At 41.3% G+C, this 25,890-nt stretch overlaps 1 long non-coding RNA gene across 2 annotated transcripts; it reads left to right on the forward strand.

Moving 5' to 3' along the window:
• Positions 1–7,040: 7,040 nt before the first annotated feature.
• LOC120962859 (uncharacterized) lies at positions 7,041–25,070 on the forward strand. Of its 2 annotated transcripts, XR_005753988.1 has the most exons (5): positions 7,041–7,731; positions 7,890–9,626; positions 10,126–10,406; positions 10,523–10,593; positions 24,332–25,070. It is a non-coding gene; the product is annotated as an uncharacterized lncRNA (long non-coding RNA). The 2 variants fall into 2 exon arrangements; XR_005753987.1 differs by having other exon boundaries at positions 7,890–10,406.
• Positions 25,071–25,890: the final 820 nt, after the last annotated feature.

Below are 25,890 nucleotides of genomic sequence, written 5' to 3' on the forward strand. Positions count from 1 at the left end.
CGCCATTACTATCCTATATTGTAATGGCGCACCCATAGTGCGCCATTACAATGCCTATCTGGTGCACCATTACTATCTGACTTAGTAATGGCGCATCACATAGAAGTGTGCCACTCACAATTTTTTTTTCAAAATTTTTTCCAGAATTTTTTTTTTCAAATTTTTTTTTTGAAAAAAATTTCCAGAATTTTTTTTCGTTATTTTCTTAATCTCGGGTCAATATGCTTAATCTCAAGTTTGGCTATTAGTGGTGCACCTGTTTTGGCTATTAATGGCGCACTATAGGTGCGCCACTATTATCACACCATTAGTAACAAATAGTAATGGCGCACCCATAGTGCGCCATTACTAGCTGACTTAGTAATGGCGCATCACATAGAAGTGCGCAACTAACAATTTTTTTTCAATTTTTTTTCAGAATTTTTTTTCAATTTTTTTTGTTATTTTCTTAATCTCGGGTCAATATGCTTAATCTCAAGTTAAATCGCACTCTATGGTCAAACTTCCCGGAAGGTCACCCATCCTCACACTACTCCAGCCCGAGCACGCTTAACTTCGCAGTTCTATCCAACCCAACACCAGCTCACTTCACAGGCACTTGTTGATATATCTATCATATCAATCCTATTAAACCTTGTTGATGTCTAGGACTTTGTTCATGTTCATGAGTGTGATGAAATTTTAAAAAAAAAAATCAAACTTCCCGGTCATATTACGTATCATATTAAAAAAATTCCAAAAAAACATTTTTTTAAACCAATTTTTTTTATTACTAGTGGCGCCACTAGTAAGTTTGAATTTTTTTTCATTTCCCCCCTCTAGATCTTAAAAGCCCCATATCTTTCGTTCTGTTAGAGTTTTGGGGATTTTGAAGATGTTCAACAGGGTTCCCCCCATGAATTCGGATGTAACTTTTCGAGTAGATGATTTTTCATATAAAAAACTTTTTAATCCGAGTTCGTATGCAAAAGTTATGCCCATTTTACTAAATTTCAGAGAGGTTTTGCAAATAAAGTCGAAATTCATATTTGTAAATTTTCCCAACAACTAGACCACATATCACATGGGAAACTTCTTTTCTTTTATTTTTTGACATTTCCATCATTTTCTTTTATTTTTTCTAAAACTGAAAAGGCGGTCCACAGGGGGGGTGCATTTAGCACCAGGGTTACTAATGGCGCACCTGGTGTCTGGTGCGCCATTAGTAGTTTTGAAAAAAAATGTTAGTAACTAGTAATGGCGCACTGTCCAGTGGTGCGCCACTACTAACATTTTTTTTCAAAACTACTAATGGCGCATGGTGGGTGTGGTGCGCCATTACTATGTCAACTAGTAATGGCGCACAATCCCCTGGTGCGCCACTGCTAACAATTTTTTTTCAAAACTACTAATGGTGCACCACACACCAGGTGCGCCATTAGTAATATGTCAATAATGGCGCACCTGTATCTGGTACGCCACTGCTATATAGCAGTGGCGCACCACATACATGGTGCACCATTAATGTCCATATTAGCTATAGCCCTTTTCCTAGTAGTGAAAGAAAAATCAAAATGAAGATTGAAATATTTTTGGATTTTCCCAAAGTTTTTCAAACACACAAGAAGAAAGTGAGAAAATAAATTATGCATGGATAATACAATGGAAAAGTGTCGAGACCGACAACTGAAATGTGTGAACATGAATGTAATGTCGGTGGAAATAAGTACTCCCCCAAGCTTAGGCTTTTGGCCTAACTTGGTAATAAGTAGTCAAAGAAACCATGGGGTCCCATTTTGAAATGCTGAGGAGTGGGCACCTGTGGACCCCACTGCTGAGTCTCAGCATGTGCTGCAACTAGGTTGTTCCGGTTGGCGATGATGTCCGCAGGCATAATCCTGTATCCACCCCTGGCAATAGGATCAAACAAAGCAGGTGCTGGCAATGGAATAATATCACGTGTTTTCACACTGAAAACTAGGTTATAAGGAATAGTAATGTCAGGGTAATCGACTGCAATAAACTGGTGGTGTTCCATGGCCGTGCGATCTAGGTGAACCTTGGGCAACGGATAATCATGCTGGCGTATCTGAATGTTAAAGCGATTAGCCAAGCGGGTAGCGTAAATACCACCATGTATTTTGCCCTTGGATTTATTAATGTGGAGGCGGCGTGCCACAATAGCTCCCAAGCTATAAGTTGTGTTGCCTTGGAGTGCACGGCGTAAAATAGCAAGGTCTGGGGCACTGAGTTTACCCACCTTCTCTCTAGCAAGCAAGCACTTTGCAATGAATAGAGCAAAATAATGAACGGCAGGAAAATGCAAGCTAGTAGCGGTGACACTTGAAACCCCTCTCTCATCCCCTATATACAAAGTACGATAAAGGCCTTCAAAGTCTGTAGGCCTAGGCTCTGCTAAACTCCCATCGGAAGGGATCATGCATATGTCACAAAATTCAGTAAGCGGTATCTGATGGGGTTCAGCGTACAAATTAAATTCTACCGCAGGGGGATTATTCCTAGGAAGTAAATTAAAACTTTGCACAGAGAGTTTGTGAGGATATGATACTATTCACATTCAGCTGTGACGAAGTCGGTGAAGCCGGCGTTAGCAGCATATTGTGCAAACTCTTAAAGGATTCCAGCCCCTTCCATGAACTGGTTATTGAACCATTCGCATGGCCGTATCTCCGCCATTCTCCGGGTATGGAGATCACTGTCAGATGATTCCCCAATCACTCCCTTGGAGTTCTTGGAAGCAAACTTCCTAAAGATACTCATGTTTTTCCTGTAAACAAAATTCTAAAAATTTTACTCCACAAAATTTTCTCAACAAAACTTTACAAGATTTGTAGCAACTACTCATAGGGATGCATAGAGGCCATAGCAAGCATTCAAACTACTTAAAACTCTAAGAACTCAACATGCAAGCTCATCTACAGCAGCACCAAGAGTAGCTAATTATTCAAAATATAAACCACTAAAGCCAAAAATAATTGGACGAATGGAGGAGTCACATACCAAGCAACAATCCCTCGAAACAGTTTCAGAAACGGAGCTTCAAGCAAAGAGATCGAAATCCATGGGTTTGAGAGCAAGAACACAAGAGATTGAGAGAGAGGGAGAGAGCAATGGTGATTTTTTTCTGGAGGTAGGTGGTGATGTGGGATGAAGAGATAAGTGAGGGGGCCCACGTGGGGACCACAACCCACCAGGTCATGCCTAGGGGTCCTGGCGCGCCCAGGTGGGTTGTGCCCACCTGATGCACCCCCCTCTGATATTATTTGCACCAAAAATTCTTCAATATTCATAAAAAAACCGTATTAAAATTCCAGAGCATTTTGAGAACTTTTATTTTTGGGTTATTTTTTATTGCACAGGAAATTCACAAAACTGGCAACACATGGCACTTTATTTTATTTAGCTAAAAAAACAGAAAGCAAAAGGTAGGGACAGAAGGTAGTGCTCACTAAATTCATCAACTTCATACCTCTTAAAAATGACCATTAATAATGTTGATCAAGTCTTATTAACGACCACTTTCGATTAGCATGAAACCAAAGAACTTTCATAAAACACTAAGTTACCTCAATGGGGATATGAATATCCCCAACAATAAGCATTTCATATTTCTTTTGACAGTAGGTAAAGGTAGTTGAAAGCTTCCAATAGTGATTGTCGAAGATTTTTCAATAACATTAATACCATTCACTTGGAATTGTTTCTTCGAAAAGTGCATCGTATGTTCATTACCATTTATATGAAAGGTGATCTTGCTTTTATTGCAATCAATAACAGCTCCTGCAGTATTCAAGAAGGGTCTACCAAGGATAATCGACATGTTGTCGTCGTCGGGCATCTCAAGTATAACAAAGTCAGTCAAAATAGTAACATTAGCAACAACAACATCAGGCACATCCTCACAAATACTGATAGGTATGGTAGTTGACTTATTAGCCATTTGCAAAGATATTTCAGTGGGTGTGAGTTTATTCAAATCAAGTCTTTTATACAAAGAGAAAGGCATAACACTAACACCACCTCCCAAATCACATAAAGCTGTTTTTCACATAATTTCTTTTTATGGAGCAAGGTATAGTTGGTATTCTCGGATCTCCATGTTTTTTAGATACTCCATCTTTAAAAGTATAATTAGCAAGCATGGTGGAGATTTCAGCTTTCGGTATTTTTCTCTTATTGGTGATGATGTCTTTCATGTACTTTACATAAGGAGGCATTTTAAGGATATCAGTCAAACGAGTACGCAAAAAGACTGGCCTCGGCTTCACCAAATCATTCAAATTATTCATCATCTTTCTTTTTAGTTGACTTAGGTGGAAAGGGCATAGGTTTTTGAACCCACGGTTCTCTTTTCTTACCGTGTTTTCTAGCAACAAAGTCTCTTTCATCATATCTTTTATTCTTGGGTTGTGCGTTATCAAGATCAACTGCAGGTTCTATCTCAGCATCATTGTCTAGTTCCTTATAATTAGTCTAAGTATCCTGATGAATCTCATCATTATCTTTTTCATTATCAAAACGTGAGTGTTCACTACCATATTGAGTTTAAGCATCAGAGATAGAGACTGCACTATCATCATCAGGAGGTTTTTCTACTTCAGGTTCACTAGAGGCATGCAAAGTCCTATCATTTTTATTCTTCTTTTTCTTTTTAGAAGGACTATGTGCATCAGGGGTGACTCTTTGAGAGTCTTGTTCAATTCATTTTGGGTGTCCATCAGGATAAAGTGCTTCCTGAGTCATCCTACCTCCTCGAGACATCTATTTATATATAAAAAGTACTTAATGGCCTCATCAGATAAAAGAGAAATAAGCTAGAAAATCCCACAATAATTAGGAATATTCGACCATTAGTTTAATAGATCGGAAAACCACAACCGCTAGATTAATTATAATTATTGAGATGAAGAAATTACCCACCAATGCCATGGAAGATAAAGTCCAAACTAATTTTACCTCTCTGTTTGGATCAAAGGCTGCCTCAACATCGTAGGAATTTTCCTATCAGCCGCCAGTCGCCTCGACACGATCCTACCGGGAAGACAACCCAGGAATTTCCATCGAGATCAACCCTAGGTACGTGTTTGCCAATTTCTATCCGGGCTCTTCAGCGGTGCAATCATCATGGCTAGCTAAGGATTGATTTTATTCTGTTTCCTAGGTATGTGTTTTTCTAGCCGGTGTGGAAGATCAGTCCAGTTGTTTCTTGTACATGCATGTCCAGTCGGACGCCAGTAAACATGGATCGAAGATCAATCCAGCTACTTGTTGATGGATCGATTAGCTTCAATGGGTTTCCACTAGCCGATTAGCTTCAATGGGTTTCCACTGGACAAACATTTACATGCACGTCGCTCTTATGTGCATGCGAGTCCATCCAATTGAGATCTATATATGCTTTGCCAGTTTGATTCGGTTCTTTACAAATGGTATTTTTTTTCTTTTGAGAAAATCTCTTTAGATAGCTGTCACCGGCCAAAAGAACTATGTGCAAAGTTACTATTCTCAACATAGATTAATGGAAAGTTGCATCTACATATACAGTGTAACTTACAATTAAAGCATCGCAACCAAGGGGTTGAGAAACAAACAGATAATTTGATATTTTACTGCCAAAACACCAAGGGAACAAAGTCTAACTTAGATTGATTTGTTGTCCTAGGCCGGCGGCAGCTACCTCGAGTAATTAGGGCGAGGCGATATTGCGAGAAGGTAATGTTGTGATTTATGAACTCTGGCAATCACGTTAGCAATGGTGCCAGGGCAATGAAACTAGTTCTACAAGCTAGCATCAAGTCAGTTTCAGCATGCCCCACAAGTCGGATCCCACCTTCAGAGCCCACTTTCGTCATCGTCTTCCTCCAGCGATCGGCACTTGGACATCACCTTCCTCCGATAGTTGCAAGTGCCCCAGTTTTCTCTGTTGACTCTCCTCGACTGTTATCGGCTCCGTCAAGCAATCACACCACCTCCAGCAAGTATCATGTGCATCAAATTATCTCCAGTATGTATCACCTGCACTAAGTTAGATAATTTGCACAGTTCCTCTATATGGCATTGATAAATTCGTTACTGATCATGGATCAATGAATTGGGTTGCTTACCATGATAAAACCAATTGATGAAGTACAGAAGAACAAACGGACAGGCAGATAGCAAACTTCAAACATCTGCAAGATGCAAGTCCTTTTTCTATTGTAAGTTATTTCAATTATGTAAGCAATTTCAAAATTATGTATGACTTTTTACATTACTTTTACATGGTCAAATTCTTTCACTAGTGAGAAGGTAGGGATCACTATACGGGGAAATATTTTAGCAAATATGGTAAATGGAAGTTTGGCACAAAAAACAGTCATGTCTGTCACTTCCAATTTAATTCAAGTATCAAAGGTGAGAACTTTAAACTATTTTTGCAATACCTCCAAATCCAATGTTTTTAATCGTTTATCCATAACTATGGTGATTATTGGACTCAATAAATGCATGTATAGTTACTGTCAAAAAGAAGGTGATTTTAAGAAAGACTACACCGAAACTTTACACATGTCAAAATTCTTACCAACAAGAAATTTAAAAGAGTACCTGCAAAAATAAGTTACACATGTCAAAACTTTACATTTTAATTTTAAGAAAAACAAATGTCCAATTTTATATTTTAAACTATATGGTATTCTACCTTACCTTACTCGAAGGACAGGACAAAAATCATGATCATTTTTGCATTGGTGGTACCAATGACATGGTACTCTAAGCTAAGAAAGAAGGTTCTTTTCTTTTTATGTTTGAACGGATATGCACCAGCAGCTTGGTGCTACAATCCCACATATGCATCTATCAACACATTTAGTTTTCTATTACAGCTAGCCTAGCAGGGGAAATATATTATCCCTACTTCTAATGGATGAGTTGGTTGAATAGTATCCATGGTTTATTTTCGTCCCACCACTTTCGTCTGGTTTTTTTTCGTGTGCGTCGTCTGTACCCAAGTCAATAACCATGTGCATCACGCTGGATCGGATCAAGCGTCGCCCCTTCCGCCCACCTCACGTTCCTCTCTTCCAATGGAGCACCGCCGCCGCCGCCGCGTCCCCCATCTCACACGCAGGACTAGCTTGCTGCCCTCCACTGGTCGCTGCCACTCGCACCTCAACTCGGTCACCGCCAGCCTCCCCCTCCACTACATCGCCCCGTCCCGACGCTCGCCCATCTCCAATGCCCGCCCCTCCACTTGATTGACATCGGCAACGACTGCTGCTCACCATGCGCGGATCTGCCCTTCGCATAGTACTCGTGTGAACAACATCTCCACTTCTACACCTCTACCCAACCCTCTACTGGGCTAGCCACGAAGGGCCAACGCCTCATCGAGGATGCCACGAAGAGGACGTTGGGACAGCTCCTATCCAGGGTCGCGACCGCCATGCCGGGGGCGAAGGGTGAGGCCGAGTTCGATGAGGAGGCGTGGACACGAGGCCTAACTATCTACTATAAATTGGCTTTCCCACTGTCACTGTGAGATTGGATTGTTGTTCCCTTTTGTGCACATGATTGTTCCACTTGTGATTTATCATATATGAATTGCTCCTTGGCATCCTTTTGATCCAGCGTGATTTCTTCCTTCTTCTCATCTTGTTAACTACTGGTTGTGTTTGTTCTCTCGCGAAAAGCCAGGACTTGGAGTTGCCTGCGATGGTGGAGCTCGGCATGTTGGCAGATCTGACCGGACTGGTGAGCCATCTGCCCACACTTGTTGAGGTCACCCTGCTTTGTGCCATGCTCGGTAACTCACCCTCGCTGATGGGAATGTTATGAACAAAATGCTGATGAAGTTGTGTACTGATTCAATGAACTAAATTTTAATTAGCTGATGGTGAACATATTTGTAGACAGGATGAGGCCTGAAGATGGTAAAATCTGACTGGGCACTTCAAATAATCGGCACCATTCCTGCCTTCAAAGAAGGTTGTTCTTACGTAGAATCAAGCAGCACATACAAGGTGAGCACAACAATTCAGTTATTCTATTTAATATATGTGACGTTGAATTACCTCCAGTTAAAGGTCTTTCAGTAAAGGCAGATGATGCTTCAAATACTCTTAATTCTCATAGGTTTGTTATATTTTTTCACGTAAATGAGGTGTTGCAACTAGGTCAACTCTGCAAGAGCTTGGGATATTTGAGGGAACTTCGAATCCATTAACTAAATTAGGATCTTCATATTCCGCCTTAGTTCTACAAAAATGAGTTATGCTCTAGTGTTTAGTCTGGAAAGCTCTGCCATAAGAAGTGTTATTCATCATTGCAAAATATTGATATTTCTGACAGTGTTTAACGCTCCGCATATACAGTTTTTGGATTTTGCGTGAATGATACTTTCTAAATATTTATGACCATTCCAGCATTCTAATAGGTATAGTATTTTGTACGTCTTCCGTAGTTGCTCAATTGGAGCTTGTAAACTGTATTTGCACATTTTTCTCCTCCTCTACGAATGTCTCACTGACCCCTCTTTTTTGATCTCAAAATTCAGATGAAACTTATTTTTAAAATCAGTACATCTGGTCCGTGTCCGTAGCTAGCTGATGGTTGATGACTGTGCATTCATATTGTTTACGTAGTTACTGAAAGGTCCTTTTAATGCATACTTTACATTGAGCTGATACCTGATAGACAAGGTAAAGTCTAGCACGTAATCATAGTAATTCATGAGGATACATGCAAAACCAGTATGCTCATAGGTCGTATCATTTTTTGTGATGCTTTTACTTGCTAAATAAATAAACTCTCTACATCTCTGTACTACATGAGATATTTGATTGAGAAGTCAAATATCGTCTGATAACCATTGAAACAACATATGCATTGATTTGTTAAACATAATGGAACACATGAAATGTATATACGGGCATGCCCTTATGTGAAATTGTATTAAATTGCTTTGATGCTAATGCATGACATTTGATACTTGACAACCTTGGATATTTACTGAGATAAAAGAACATAGGGACTGGGATATCACATCTGGTGAGAGATTGAGTATTCTAAAAGATTTTATGCGTTTCGGTCTCGAACACTCGGGCTCTGACACCAAAGGTGAGTCCTCTCATCTCTGAGAGTATGTAGAAATCGTGACATTTTCTTTGTCATTTTTTCATGGGGAGGGTGTGATTATTGAAAACTCATGTTGGGTGTGATATTGTACAACAAGGAAGAAGCTTTTCACTAGTTGAAGACAGAAGGTCTAGCCTGTCTCACCGTGATGTAGAATTGGTGTTTAATGGGGCATTACCAAGCTTTGAATAAAAACTAATTTTGCTTTCTTGGCAAGGACTCTCGGAGGGAAGGAGCTTCATGTTGTGAACATTGTTATTTTCAATACATAACTTTTTGTTGGTTAGCTGACATTTTTTGATAAAGAAATAGTCTAATGTTGTTTATGATGCATGAGTTACTTTTAGTGGAGCTGATCCGTTAAGAGTATTTGTGAAGGCTTTGGAGTTGGCAATCTGAGCAGCCTGTATGATAAATGGAAGTGTGTGCGTTCATCCAAAGCATTCACAGAACAAATCTTCATTTTGGCTACTGCAGAGTGCAGAGAACGAAATCTTTTACCTGATTAATTGGTATGTTTGCTACACCTAGTCTCCTATTTTATGTTTGAGTTTGCAAAGCATCGTCAGTCAGCTTACACTTTTTTAACCTGGTGATTAAATTTTCTTGCTTGGTTAAACTAATTGCGCATATGAGTACCATTGCCAGTCTTTATTAGTTCAGTTTTTTTCCGGTTGAGTATAAAGTTTCAGGTCGGAAGATTGTTCTTCACTATATAACAATATTAGTGACAGTGAGTGCTTACCTCTCTTTTAGTAAGCTCAGTTTTGCAGATACATAATTTGATGCATAGCTTCACTTGGACTCTAGCCTATATGATCGTATTCAGTGACCAGAAGATACGAGAGAATACAACATGTTATGTGCCCATATCCGCTTGAAGAGGATATAAAACATGATATGTCACATAGTTGCGGACACCATCCAATTTGTTACATAGATTTCTATTTCTTTATTTATTTTGTAGTTTTATTTTTGTACTGTTATATAAAGAAGGAATGTGCATTGTAGGAGGTTTGCTACATGCTACATATGTCTTATTAACTGGCAGTTAGTCAGCTTCTATTCCAGTGCTGAGAAATGGCACAATTATCTCATGCCATTTCATGGGAGCAGCAGAAGTGGCATAGATGCAATGGTGTGAAGCAAAAAACTATTCAGTTCCATAAATATGCACTTCCCAAGTTCCTTATGCAAATGAAATGGCACACTTTTTCTTATGCCCTCATATAGTGTGAAAATTGAAGATTAAAGAGTGAACGATAGCATGATATAACTCAAGTTCATTGTAGGTAAATCTTCTGCCATATGTATGTGCATATCCCTTTTTAACATTGATTTCATATGATGTATTCTATGTCAACAATCCATGTTGCTATTAATAGTTATTTTTATCTATGGTTTGCAGTTGTAAAAAATTCGTACGGGAGCAAGTATTGCGATCACAATTACAGACAAGATTCCTAAGTGCTTGACAATGTGAGTGCTCGAGGTAAACTTGTGATGTAATCTTTTCAATAGTTCCTTCAAGTTAATCATATATTATTACTAAAAGTGCATTAAGTCGACTAGAGGGGGGTGAATAGGCGATTTTTACAAATTCGTCACAGAGGAATTTCAAAGTGATGAAATTCCTAAGTCACGAGCAACTTAGCAGCGGAATAAGTACTCAGATGCAAGCATAACAGAACAGTGGCACAGACATCATGATGAAATGATAACAGGCACAGAGTACAAGAAGCGTAAACACAGGATAAGCAGGTTGAAGACAAACTGACTGAAGAAATTGAACTGAGGAAATTGAGAAAATCTTCAGTCAAAGTCTCCAAACAGTAACAATCAGGTACAACAACACAGTAATGAGGAAATGGAAGGGTTGAGAAAATAGAACCAGTTAGCTCTGTGAAGACAATGATTTGGTAGACCAATTCCAACTGCTGTTACAGTTGTACGACTAGTTGGAGCGGCTATGTCTTTAAACCTGAGGACACACAGTCCTCACCGTATTCTTCTTGAGCTAAGGTCACACAGACCTCGCCCAATCACTCGTGGTAAGTCTTCAGGTGACTTCCAAACCTTCACAAACTCGGTCGCTCGGCAATCCAGAATTTCCTCTTGGATGCTCTAGACCATGATGCCTAACCGTCTGCAAGATGCACAGTCTTCAAAGGTAACAAGTGTTGGTTCCACACAGGAACAATCTCTTCAGTGATGCTCAATCACTTTGGGTTTGTAGGTGTTTGGGTTTGGGTTTTCCTCACTTGATGATTTTCGCTCAAAGTCCTCAGAGGATGAGATGCTCTCAATGACAAGTGTCAGTTTCTCTCGGAGCAGCCAACCAACTAGTGGTCGTAGGGGCGACTATTTATAGCCTAGGGAGCAGTCCGACATAATAAGACATAAATGGCCTTCAATGATATGACTGTTAGGTGGATAAGATATATTGGGACAGCTGGCGCATAGCACAGCAACGGTCGGAAATTTGGGTATCAAATTCTTCGGCGCTATCATGTTCCTCACTGGTAGGCAATCCGCACTGGCGAATTCCTAACTCCTCAGCCAGAACAAATTCCTCAGAGAACAGAAGAACTTCGTCTGTGTCACTGAAGAAATCGATTGAACTGTATGAGATTCCAATGGCTTGACTCGAAGGGATTGGTAGGTGTAGGATTTTGAGATGAGCATCACTTGGAAACTTTTCCTAGTTTTACCTCAAACCCCTTTAACGGTAAGGTGTTTCCTATGACCCAAGAAAGAGAAAATGAAACTACGGAAACAAAAGTCTTCACACTTCATGTTCCTCGCACGAATATCAAGCCTTCATGGTCACACCAATTTCTTCACTTTCAAAGTCTTCAGAAAGCCAAAGTCTTCAGTTGAAGACATTCATTTTTAGGGGTCGATTTTCTCTGAAATATCAAACTCCTCATAGAATTATAGACCTATGTACACTCATAAACACATTAGTCCCTTAACCTATAAGTCTTCAATACACCAAAATCACTAAGGGGCACTAGATGCACTTACAATCTCCCCCATTTGGGTGATTGATGACAATATAGCTTAAGTTTTCAACGGGGATAAACATATGAAGTGTAAATACTTATATTGAGGAATTTGATTGCAAGATATAGAAGAACTTCCCCTGAAGTTGTGCATATGTGAGAAATTTTCTTTTGAGAAGCAATGCACATTGAAGAGTAGAATCATGGAGATCTCCCCCTATATCTTGTAATTCATACACGCATTTAAAATATGATATGAAGAACTTGAAATGCACGATGAAATATGGTGACTGATGTAATTCAGCATGCGTGCATTAACATATCTGAGGAAAATAGCATGTAGAAGAACATAGCAAAAGTATCAGACCACCATCGGACTTAAGTTTACAACTCGATCCAAGAAATCTTCAGAAGAACGAGAGTTGTAACTTAGCAAAAAAACCCATATAGATAGACCCATTTGAAGACTAACTCAAATTTCTCCCCCTTTGTCATCGAATGACCAAAAGGGCCGAAAAATTAGGACTAACGCCCCTCAGGAATATCATCTGGAAGTCGATGGAGGAGTGCCAGCATTGTTGGGGTCGTTTGTTGAAGTAGGGCTTGCCGCAGTGTGGTCCAAGTCTTCATTTTCATCAGTCTCGCGCGATGAAGAATAGGAGCTGGCCACCAAGTGAGGAACTTGGACCTTCTTGAATTTCTTCGAAGGTGGTTGAGACCAGTCAAAGTCCTGCTTGAAGCACATCTGCTTAAGATCTTCTTCACCGTAGAAATGAGATAGCACTGCCCAGGTGCGATCAAATACTTCATGCAGATAGTAATGGTTCTTCTTCACTGAATTTTGAGCAATGGTCTTGTTCTGCAGAATTGAACCAAACTGTTGCTTGACCCATTTATGGTTGCGATCGACCTTTTGGTGAAGACTGAGGAGAAGCTCACGATCAGTCAGCACCCTTGGAGCAGTTGCTTGAGGATTTGGCTTTGAAGCATTAGTGGCAGAATCATGAGTGGCGGAGTCATCACTGGTGGAGTAGGAAGCAGCTTTGCGAAACTGGCCATCCAATGGACGAGTGCCTTCATCAATAATAGCAGCCTAGCCCTTCTCATCAGATGAGGAAATAGGCCGTTTGAAGACCTCGATAGGGGGCAAGTAGCTGTGATGGTTCAGAACATCAGCCTTGTACTTGATTGAAGACCTTGATCAGATAAATCTCATGATCCAGGGAGCGTAAGGCTTCAATTCTGACGGTGAAAGAACAACATTGGCCATAGTCCTCATGAAGAAATCATGGTAGTTGGTTGGCACACCATGTATGATGTTGAACAGCAGATTCTTCATGATGTCAACGACCCCTTCTTCATTTGAGTCATGGCCCTTGATTGGACTGAGGGTCTTGGTCAATATTCTATATACAGTCCTTGGCACATAGAGCAATTCCTTCACAAGGAATTTGGTTCTTGGGGCCTGGCCAGGCTTTAGAGGTTTCATCAACACTTGCATGAAATTATCAAGTAGCTCAGGTTCATGGTAGATGACTCTTGCATCTTCATGGGGAGGACTGATTGGTAGGGCATGATGTAATTCAGAGGCTGGATCTTTGTAGTGAGTGTTATTAGTCATCTAGTCCAACACCCATGAATTCATATCTTCAGCATTGTTGGCGATGTGCAACTTAGTGTAGAACTGAAGAATTAGTTCTTCATTCCAGTAAAAGATGTCGGTGCAGAAATTGAGCAACCCAGCGTCGTGAAGAACATTGAGGATTGGGGTGAAGCCGGGCAGTGACTCCATATCCACATGATATGCTCATGGTCAAAGATCTTGTCTTTCTCGAAAAGTAGTGAAGAATAGAAGTTCATCTGACTTGCTGTCCAGAAGCGCTTGCATCGAAGACGAGCAGAGTCATAGGGATTATATTCCATGAAGAACACATGTTCATGGAAGAAATCATCAGCTTTGAACTTCTGTTTCTTTGAGAAGGGATTCTTTGGCTTGGGCTGAGGAGTGTCAGTCAATGTCTTCACAGCCTCTTGAATCACTGTCTCAGGAGCCGCAGGCTGAGGAATTTTAATTGCAATATCATCAGTAGCAGCCTGGGTCTCCATGTCTTCAGCAGCATTTACATCAGTACTAGTGGCTAGAATTTCTTGAGGGATGGTAAGAAGAGAAGCTTGAGGTTCTTCGGAGCCTGTTTGAACTTCTTCGGTCTGAACCGGGGACTGAGGAATTTGTTGTAGAGGAGAGAACAGTGGTGAATTGGGGTGATGACTTTCCCAATAGTCATCATTCAGAATTGGAGTGGTGCACCCAATGTCCACGTCTTCTTCTTCTTCATCAATTTCTCCAACGCCGGCCTCTTCAGCGGTGAACTGATGCATGGGCGAGGACACCAATGGAGTTGAAGGGATATTTTCTACTACAATTTCCTCATCCAACTGCTCTGACGAAGCAGCAGAAGGATCTTCTTCATCTGATCCACTTGGGATTTCATAGTCCTCACCAAAGGGAACAATCTCCTTTGATGGCATGCTTGAAACAGGAACAACATCTATAGGATTGTCATAGGAGCTTGTCAAAGTCTTCGCCTTCTTTGGTGAGGAAGACTCTAAGGAAGCAGATGCTTTCCTTTTCTTTGCAGCGGCTCGCTCTGCAGCCTTGGTCTTTTTCGCTGCTGATGCAGAAGGAAGGATAGGACTTGGAGTTGGTGCAGGAGGAGCAGAGGAAATTGGTTCGTTTTCCTTAGGCACAACTGATGCAGTTGCCCTGGCTTGTTCAGTGTCTTCAGGCGCAGCAGCAGAAGCTTCAGCTGGCCTGGCTTGTTCTTCAGGCGCAACACTAGTGGTTACCCTGGCCGTTTCTTCAGTGGCTGGAATAGCTTCATCAGCCCTCATGCTTTCAGTTTCTTCAGCTGTCTGATTTTAATCAGTGGTGCTGGCATGTTCTTCAGTAGGTTGTGCAGATGCATCAGCCTGAGGAGATTCATGTTGCATTGGGGCTACAATATTGGAGGTGAATTTCTCAGCCATTTTGACAAATCTGACTTTGGCTCCCAGCCAATCTTCACGCTATGCGTCAAATTCATCACTGAGTCCCTTGATCTCAGCTTGCATGGCTACAAGTTCATCAGTTGTCATTTTGACAACATGCTTCTTCAGAAAACGCTCCTTCTTGTACTAAGCTTTCTTCAGCTGCCTGGCCTTGTCAAATTTCCATTTTTCCTCGCCTATGAAGGCGGTCAACATGTGACTTTGGCCAGGGGTGAGCTTGAAGTCAGGCATAGGAGTGTTGGGGTCCTTGTGCCAGAGATCAATGTACTCTAGGATCAACTTGGGATCCAACAGAAGGGGCACTTTTGTGCCTTTGGCTCTAGCGGCCCTTTGCTGTCTATCTGTGATGATTTCTTCCAATTCTTCATCAGCAGCCTCGTCTTCACTAGACGGCACAGGAAAGGCAACCTGCTTCTTGTGAGGACTTGGTCTAGTGCCTCGTCCAGCAGTGGCCTTAGTCTTCAGCAAAGTTGGGCCTGTTGAGGACTGCGGAGGAGCTGAAGAACTTGCAGAGGCTCCTGAGGAAATTGAGATGCCAGTGGTCCTTTGACACGAGGCGAGGTGCACAGGTGCTGAGGACTTTGCAGGAGCAGCTGAGGATTTTGTAGCTGGAGGAACTAGAACAGCTTGAGGAATTTGTCGTGGGGGCACAGTAGAGCTTGGCCGTGAGGGCATTGCTGAGGTGCTTGGTGGTTTGCGAGCTGGCTTCTTAGGAATAGCCTTCTTGGGCTTGCTAGCAGAGGCATCAGCAGCAGCAGCAGTGTCTTTGTTGAATTTCCTCACTACCTCTTTGGCCACTTTGGCCAGTTTAGCTTGTCGCTTGGCCCATTCAGCAGGAAATTCCTCACCTCTTTTGATGCTAGAGGGATCAGCGTCTTGGCCAGGTGCCAATGGAGGTCTTGGGCATGGAGGGTGTACAGCAAATTTCTTCATGTACTTGGGTGTGACATAGCGATATTCTCTCCATTCTCTGGCCAATCTCCTCTCAATCCTCTGAATGTGCACCTTGTGCTGATTCTTTGTTTCCTTTCCATGAATTGCCTCATCAAGAGTGCAATACCCTGCATAGATGTCATCAGGGATTTCAAAGGCAGTGTTCACTTCAAGTTTCTTGCCTCCCTTCTGAGGTTTCTTGCCACCTGCCATTTTCTTCAGCTGAGGATTTTGAACAATTGAGTTCTCTGAAGAGGTATGCAACTTGTCTTCGAGGAACGCTGAAAATGACTTAAATTGATGAGAACCTAGTGATTCAGCAGCGGACATGTGTTACTGTGAACAGAGTATAGGTGCAAAGAATTTGGAGAGGTCATATGCGTTCTCAGAAGTTTTTGCAAGAAGATCAAGTTCGAGGAATTTGACCAGAGGTGTCTTGAGGAATTTCACTAAGCGTTCTTTGACTTAGGTTGCAGAGTTGTATAGATTGAGAAATCCACACAATTGAGGAATCTTGAAGAAAAATGTTGCTTAGAGAATCAAATCAAGAATAGATGCTAATGTGAGGTGTTTAATGTGTGGAAGTTGAAGAATAAACACCTTTTGAAGATTTTGTGCAAATCATCAGAATCAACAAGGGCAGTAAAAGTAACTTTTAATTACCCTTGACGAAGAACACGACGAACAGGGAGTTGTAGATTGGAAGTTCGTCAGTCCAGATCTTCCACACCCTAACTTGGCAGAGGAAGACAGCTACGACGGCGGCGGAGAGAAGATATCCGCGGCTGGCGCGAGTACGACGGCAATGAGGTCGAGGCAGTGAACCTCTTCCTCACCGGCGACGATGGAAGTAGCGGCGGCGCTAGGTCTAGATGCTCCATCGAGGGGAGTGAGGTCGAGCGGGGTAAATGCAGTCTGAGGATGGTGAGGGGTATATATAGCCGAGGTGAAAATCCGCTCGCCCGAGGAAAATGGACGAACGTGACCCTGACCCTTCTCATCCTAGCAACATGTGTCACCCACGTACAGAGCGGTGGGGATCGTGTGAGATCATGGGTGAATAGATAAATCCTATCGTGGGATGTGGAACGCTTGGAGCGGCAAATGCCGAAAATTTGAGATAAGAATATTTTAACGTTTCGTTCGCAAATTCTTCAGCTGACAAGGACACAGTGAAGATTTTGAATGAGTTTCAGATAGAACGTGCATGAAGAATTTGTGAACAGGTTGGGTTGAGTTTAGCATAGTGGGGGAAGGGTCCGATCACATTCACTTAGCAGAAAAGTCAACTTGAAGAATTAGAAATAAGTGAATGTTGTAGAGGACTAAAAACAACGACGAAAAGAGTGAACACATTGCAAAGTTGAAGAAATAGAACAACTAAGGAATTTCAAAACTGAAGAAAAACTCAAATTGAAGATTTTCAACTTTTGCTGGTGGCGTGATCCACCGTATAAGAATGATGATTTCAGACGCCGCGTACAATTGTCGTAGGGCTCTGAGAATCAAATTCTTCGTTCACTTCTTCACAGTCAGAGGGTTAGTCTTCATTTATTGAAGAAAAACGTTACTTCATGTGTTGCACAACTAGGTCATCAATTTTGCAGAAGTGTTAGGATGTCTGTCCTTTTCAAAGAACATTAGAAGATTCTAAGATATTTAGCTCACACCGCAACTTGCTAAATCTCTACTCATCCAAGGGCTTTGTGAAGATATCGGCTAGTTGTTCTTCAGTCTTCACGTGCTCGATAGAGATGTCACCCTTCAACACATGATCACGAAGAAAATGATGACAAATCTGAATGTGCTTTCTCTTTGAGTGCTGAACTAGGTTATGAGCAATCTTGATGGCACTCTCATTGTCACAGTAGAGAGGAACATTCTTCACATTGGTGCCATAGTCCTTGAGGGTTTGCTTCATCCATAACAATTGTGCACAGCACGAACCAGCAGCAATGTACTCAGCTTTAGCAGTACAGAGTGATACGCAGTTCTGTTTCTTCGAGGACCAACATACCAATGATCGTCCGAGGAAATGGCATGAGCCTGATGTTGACTTGCGGTCCACATGATCACCAGCATAGTCAGAGTCTGAATATGCAATGAGATCAAAAGCCAAGCCCTTGGGATACCATAATCCAAGTGTTGGAGTGTGAGCTAGATATCGAAGAATATGTTTCACAGCCTTATGGTGTGATTCCTTTGGTGTAGCTTGAAAATGGGCACACATGCAAACACTAAGCATAGTATCTGGCCTAGATGCACATAAATACAATAAAGAGCCAATCATGGAGCGGTATACCTTTTGATCGAAGTCAATACCATTTTCATTAGTGCATAGATGGCCATTTGTGGGCATAGGGATTTTGACGCCTTTGCAATCTTGCATGCCGAATTTCCTGAATACATCCTTGAGGTATTTCTCCTGAGATATGAAAATCCCATTGCTCTGTTGACATATTTCAATTCTCCCATCATAGATATTTGATATTCTTCACTCATCATATAGGAAAATTCATCACTGTAACATTGGTCAGTACAGCCAAAGATGATATCATCAACATATATTTGGCACACGAATAATTCATCATCATAGGTTTTGGTGAAAAGAGTTGGGTCAAGTGAACCGGGTTTGAAGCCTTTCTTCATGAGGAATTCCTTCAAAGTATCATACCACGCCCGAGGGGCCTCCTTGAGGCCATAGAGGGCCTTATTGAGTCTGAAGACTTTGTTAGGATGCTTTGGATCTTCAAAACCTGGGGGTTGAGCAACATATACTACTTCCTCAAGCTTACCATTGAGGAGTGCACTTTTCACATCCATTTGATATAAGATGATATTATGATGGTTAGCATAAGCAAGAAATATGTGAATAGCCTCAAGTCTAGCAACAGGTGCAAAAGTTTCATCGAAATCAGTTCTTTCAACCTATGTGTAGCCTTGAGCTACAAACCATGCCTTATTCCTCACCACAAGGCCATTTTCATCTTGCTTGTTGCGGTAGATCCATTTAGTGCCGATGATATTGTACTTGCGTGGGTCTGGTCGCTTGACAAGTTCCCACACATTGTTGAGCTCGAACTGATGTAATTCCTCTTGCATCGCTTGAATCCACTTAGGCTCCAGAAATGCCTCATCTACTTTGGTGGGCTCTGTGATCGAGACAAAAGCAAAGTGCCACAAAAGTTAGATAAATGTGAAGCCTTTGAGCGTGTGAGAGGACCTGGTGCATTGATGTCGTTGATGATTTTCTCGATCTGCACTTCATTTGCAACGCGAGGATGAGCGGGTTGGCGATGTTGAGTTGGCTCAACATTTTCTTCAGAGCCATTTTCTTCAGGTGTCCCAGCTTGCTGTTCTTCATGTTCTGGAATGACTTCTTCAGCAGATTCTTCAGTAGGTATGACATCCTCAGTAGCCTTGAACTTGGTGGTTTCCTCAGGTGACTTTTCATCTAACACAGGAGGTAAGTGCTCTCTTTGCGAGCAATTAGTTTCATCAAATCGCACATCTACAGTTTCAACAACCTTGTGATGAACGGTGTTGAAGACTCTGTAGGTGTGCGAGTCCTTTCCGTAACCAAGCATAAAACCTTCATGTGCTTTCGGTGCAAATTTAGAATTGTGATGAGGATCTCTAATCCAACATTTAGCACCGAAGACTTTGAAATAACTCACATTGGGTTTCTTGTTAGTGAGGAGTTTGTATGAGGTCTTTTTGAAGAATTTGTGAAGATATACCATGTTGATGATGTGGCACGCAATATCAATTGCCTCAATCTAGAAGTGACGAGGCGTCTTATATTCATCGAGCCTAGTGCAAGCCATCTCAACAAGAGTCTTGTTCTTGTGCTCCACGACGCCATTCTGCTGAGGAGTGTAAGGAGCAGATAACTCATGAGTAATACCAAGTTCATCAAGATAGTCATCAAGACCAGTATTCTTGAACTCGGTCCCATTGTCACTTCTGATGTGCTTGATCTTCACACCAAAGTTGGTTGAAGCCCTTGAGGAAAATCGTTTGAAGACTTCCTGCACTTCATGTTTGTAAGTGACGATATGCAACCATATATAATGAGAATAGTCATCAACAATAACAAAGCCATATGAAGATGCTTCATTGGTGAATGAGGAATAATGATTGGGGTCAAAGAGATCCATGTGAAGCAATTCAAATGGACGAGTGGTAGTCATGATAGTCTTTGAGGGATGCTTGGCCTTGGTCATCTTTCCAGCTTCACAAGCTCCGCACAGGTCATCCTTGAGGAATTTGACATCCTCGATGCCAATGACATGCTTCTTCTTCGCGTTAGTGTGCAAGTTCCTCATGCCAGCATGACCAAGTCGTCGACGCCATAGCCAGCCTTCTGAAGCTTTTGCAAGTAGACATGTAGCGGATTGTGGTCCTGTAGAGAAATCAACAATGTACAATTCTCCTCTCCTAAAGCCTTCGAAGACTTTCGAATTGTCAGCTTCCATGATCACAACACAACGATACTTGCCGAAGACAACAACCATATCAAGATCACAAAGCATTGAGACAGACATGAGGTTGAAACCTAAGGACTCGACAAGCATGACTTTGTCCATGTGTCGATCCTTTGAGATCGCAACCTTACCTAGACCCAATACCTTGCTTTTGCCTTTGTCAGCGTAGGTGATATGCTTCAGATGCGATGGAGATAAAGCAGTGTCCATCAATAAGTTCCGATCACCAGTCATGTGATTTGTACATCCACTATCGAGGACCCACTTAGTGGCTTTGGGTTGATCATCCTCCAGATGATTAGTGCATCGTACGAACTCATATACTTCATCAGTGAAGAATATGACATCAGATTCATCGGATCAATTTCATCAAGCAATAGAACAGATAAAACAATATGAGGACGTGAGAAATGAAAATTCATTTCTTCATGATTAGCTTGCGTCCTTTCAAGCATATTCAGGTCTCCAGCAAATTCTTTAGACGGTTAAGTTCGTCTGGAGACCTGACCCTGCATGAGAGATTAGTTCTTTTTCTTCACCACCCACATCTGGAGGGGTGGCGAAGAGTTCACCATTCTGCGAGCTCCATAAGAGAAAGGTGGCATAAATGCTAATCCACTTCGTTTCACATAAGAGGGGTTAGGGTAAGCATATGAATAAGCAGAGAAATTCTTCGAGGACTTATGAACATAATGATTTGAAGAATAATGCACATATTCATAACCCTTTGTCTTTCCCTATGAGACATAAGTGTTAGCATGATGATGTTCATATGAGGACTTTGAGCCATATGAGGAATTTGATCCACGTGAGGAATGTGGTCCATATGAGGACTTGGATCCATATGAAGACTTTGGTCCATATGAAGAATTTGATCTAGGTTCCTATTCTTCACAGGTGGTGTCATGATGACATTCACCTGAAGACTTTCATGGCACCTTTTGGGAACCCAGATTTTCATCATAGGGGGACCGTTCCTGCAGTTAGTGCCATATCTATCAAATACTTCACCATTCTGATTTTTTAACAATTTATAATTGGAGTCAAATGACTCATCATAAGAATATGAAGATTCACATGTAAAACCAGATAAAGTAGATGGATCTACGGGAGGTCCCTTTGTAGCAACCCATGAGGTTTTGTGATACTGCTCAGGTTTCCAGTAGGTCCCATCAGCATTGAGTTTCCTCTCAAAGGCAATACCCTCTTTCCTAGGGTTCCTATTGAGGATCTGCTTTTTAAGCACATCACAAAATGCCTGATTCTCTTTGAGGCTTTTGTACATGCATGTCACATACAATTCCTTCAGCCCTGCATAGTCAGTGATACTAGTAGCATCCTCAGTTGAGCAATTTGTGATAGCAGAAACAATTGAAGAATTTGCAGCTGATCTTCATAACTCATCCTTAGCTTCTGAAGATCTTGCTTTCTTTGAAGAAATTCATAAGAAAGCTTCTCATGATCAGATAAGAGAGTGTTATGATGACTTTGAAGGTCGCCAAACTTAGACTAAAGTCTCTGAAGATTTTCATTCAAAGTTTTAATGCGATCCATTTCTTCACCCAACAAATCATCGCTCTCATCTAGCATGTTTTGAACTTTTTCCAAAGCTCTTTGTTGTTTAGTGGCAAGGGAAGCAAGTTTGCTATAGTTGGGTCCAAATTCAAAACCAGACTCATCATCACTAGACTCAGATAGGTAGCATTCAGTTACCTTGGCACCTTTCGCCATAAGGCATGTTGCAGAGGATGAAGATTCTGGTTTGAAAGTCATCGCCTTGAGTGATTCCTTGAAATCCTCAAACCAGGGATCATGACGAGTTCGATGACCTTCATTGACCTCAGAGAGTCAGTCCTAGATAAGCTTCGCGTGGCAGAGGTGCATAATGTTCCTGAACTGATTTTGAGACACACAGGAGCAGATGATGTCCTTCGCCGTGAGGTTTAGCAGAGTGTACTTGCGAATGTCATCAGCCTCTGCCATCTTGCATAGATCGGTAAGACCAATCTGAGTGACAGTCCATAGTTCGCTATTCATCGCCATGAGGCGCTTCTTCATCATGGCCTTCCACTTGGGATAATCATGACCTTCAAAGATCGGACATGACACAGTCTTCATTCCTGCGGTCGACATAACTAAAACTGCATGCAGTTAAACCAAAATCACACAGAACAAGGGAGTACCTTGCTCTGATACCAATTGAAAGTGCGTTAAGTCGACTAGAAGGGGGTGAATAGGCAATTTTTACAAATTCTTCACTGGGGAATTTCACAGTGAGGAAATTCCTAAGTCACGAACAACTTAGCAGCGACATAATTACTCAGATGCAAGCATAACAGAACAATGGCACAGACGTCATGATGAAATGATAATAGGCACAGAGTACAAGAAGCGTAAACACAGGATAAGCGGGCTGAAAACAAACTGACTGAAGAAATTGAACTGGGGAAATTGAGAAAATCTTCAGTGAAAGTCTTCAAACAGTAACGATCAGGTACAACAACATAGTAATGAGGAAATAGAAGGGTTGAGGAAATAGAACCAGTTAGCTCGGTGAAGATAATGATTTGGTAGACCCGTTCCAACTACTATGACATATGTATGTCTGGTTGGAGCGGCTAGGTATTTAAAACTGAGGACACAAAGTCCCGGACGCACAGTCCTCACCGTATTATCCTTGAGCTAAGGTCACACAGACTTCACCCAATCACTCATGGTAAGTCTTCAGGTGACTTCCAAACCTTCACAAACTAGGTCACTCGGCAATCCACAATTTCCTCTTGGATGCTCTAGACCATGATGCCTAACCATCTGGAAGATGCATAGTCTTCAAAGGTAACAAGCGTCAGTTCCACACAAGAACAATCTCTTCAATGATGCTCAATCACTTTGGGTTTGTAGGTGTTTGGGTTTGGGTTTTCCACACTTGATGATTTTCGCTCAAAGTCCTCGGAGGATAGGATGCTCTCAATGACAAGTGTCAGTTTCTCTCGGAGCAGCCAACCAGCTAGTGGTTGTAGGGGGCGGCTATTTATGGCCTAGGGAACGGCCCAACATGATAAGACATAAATGCCCTTCAATGATATGAACGTTAGGTGGATAAGATATTCTGGGACAGCTGGCATAATACTGCAACAGTCAGAAATTTTGCTATAAAATTCCTGAGGGCTATCATGTTCCTCGCTGGTAGGCAATCCGCACTGGCGAATTCCTAACTCCTCAGTCAGAAAAAATTCCTCAGGCAACAGAAGAACTTCGTCTCTGTCAGTGAAGAAATCAACTTAACTGTATGAGATTTCCAATGGCTTCACTCGAAGGGATTGGTAGGTGTAGGATTTTGAGATGAGCATCACTTGGAAACTTTTCCTTAGTTTTACCTCGACCCCCTTTAACAGTATGATGTTTCCTATGACTCAAGAAAAAAAGAAAATGAAACTACTAAAACAAAAGTCTTCACGCTTCATGTTCCTCGCACGAATATCAAGTCTTCAAGGTCAAACCAATTTCTTCACTTTCAAAGTCTTCAGTTGAAGACATTCATTTTTAGGGGTCGACTTTCTCTTTAAATATCAAACTCCTCATAGACTTATAGACCTGTGTACACTCATCAACACATTAGTCCCTTACCTATAAGTCTTTAATACACCAAAATCACTAAGGGGCACTAGATGCACTTACAGTTACAGTAGTTTCTTCTCCTTTATATTAAGACAATCTGCTTATGGGAGATATAACTTCATGCAGACCTATGACTTCGAATAAATTTGACCTATGGGTGACATGAACATCTGCGGTAAGAACGACAATGTGATGCTCATGGAAGTTGAGGTCAAGGAAGTGAATACACCGATGATGCATCAATAGATGTATAAATTGTGCTTGCATGAGCATATTGTGGTAACAACGGGGAGGTGATCAAGAGCATCAACAACCTCTTTACCGAGATCTTTCTCGCCGCAACTAAAAACAACAGTTATTACCAGCTTGTGGGGTAGCTCCTGGGGCGTTGGAACCTTGTTGAGAAGAAGAACAAACTGTTAATGGAGTTGTTCAATGAGGACGAGAGGAGCGGCCACAGCAAGGATCAAAAGAAGGCAGAGTTCGACTCCACTAGCTGCCAACTCCGGCGGGGGGAGGAGAAGAAAAAAAGGATTGATTTAATGGTGAAAGAAACTTGAAAGCTTGTATTAACTATTAAATTATATGTGCCCCCGTTGCAACACACGTTAGATTAGTACACTGTCATATTTTCAGAAAATTGCAGAACTAGCGATACACCTGTCTCACAAATATTACGCCGATTGTTCAGTACTTTTTTCCAAGCATTCAGCTTTTGACTTCTTAGAAGAGAGTGCAGAGGAATGAATATTTAGTGATGGTGGCTAGGCATTGTGAGGTTGTTGAGGGGAGGGGGCATTTCTTGTATTTCTAGCACACTTTCTTGTTTTTCATGTATTTATAGACAATTCTTTTCAATACTATGATTGCCACTCTAGCTGTGTGCCTCACTGAACTATGAGTATTATCCTCTTTGATTGGAGCAGAATTGTCGTACAAAAAAAATTTATAGGTGATATTCGTTGTTTCTCCTCTTAACTATGTATATGGAACAATGGATCGCACATATTCCTGGAAGCTAGATTCTCTTCACATTTATGCATAGTCTTGCTGGGATGCAGTTTTAGTAAGAAGATATATTTCTTTCCATTTATGTATTCTTGCTTGGAGAGAAAAAAAGCCTGATAATAGGCATTTTTATATAAGTTTTTTTTTGCAAAATGGAACATAAACTAACTATCGTTTTTGTTTTCTTACTTGTAGCGCAAAATGTGAGAGCTTATATACTCACATAAAACAAGTAGGTGTTATGAATTCCATCAGTGTTGATGTTGTATGTCTAATTATTGTTGCCGTAGATGTCATCTATAAACAACAAAATTATTTTTCAACTTTTTCTTGAGTTAACTGTTAATGAGCACGGGAGCTCGGACGATGCCATACCATAGCTTATGCCACCTCATTATGATGCGCTATTTGTTTGTTTTTTGAATTTTCAAACGCGCGCACGGGGGAGGGGGGTCCCCTACCTTAATATGTTGATCAAAGTGGGCTACTTGTTTTACATAGATCCATAGAACCATTCAATTCTTCTACTATTCATGCTAGCTGCAAGTGGTGTTCTAGCATCTGCTGACCTTTATTTGTTGAAATAATGAAATAGCTTTCTATCATTACAGTTTTACATGAATCGGTGATGTCTAATTCAAATAGTATGTTTGTAGAGAACCAAGTGCCCTAACCAA

Source organism: Aegilops tauschii, chromosome 4, assembly GCF_002575655.3.
Source record: "Aegilops tauschii subsp. strangulata cultivar AL8/78 chromosome 4, Aet v6.0, whole genome shotgun sequence".
Classification (NCBI taxonomy): domain Eukaryota; kingdom Viridiplantae; phylum Streptophyta; class Magnoliopsida; order Poales; family Poaceae; genus Aegilops; species Aegilops tauschii.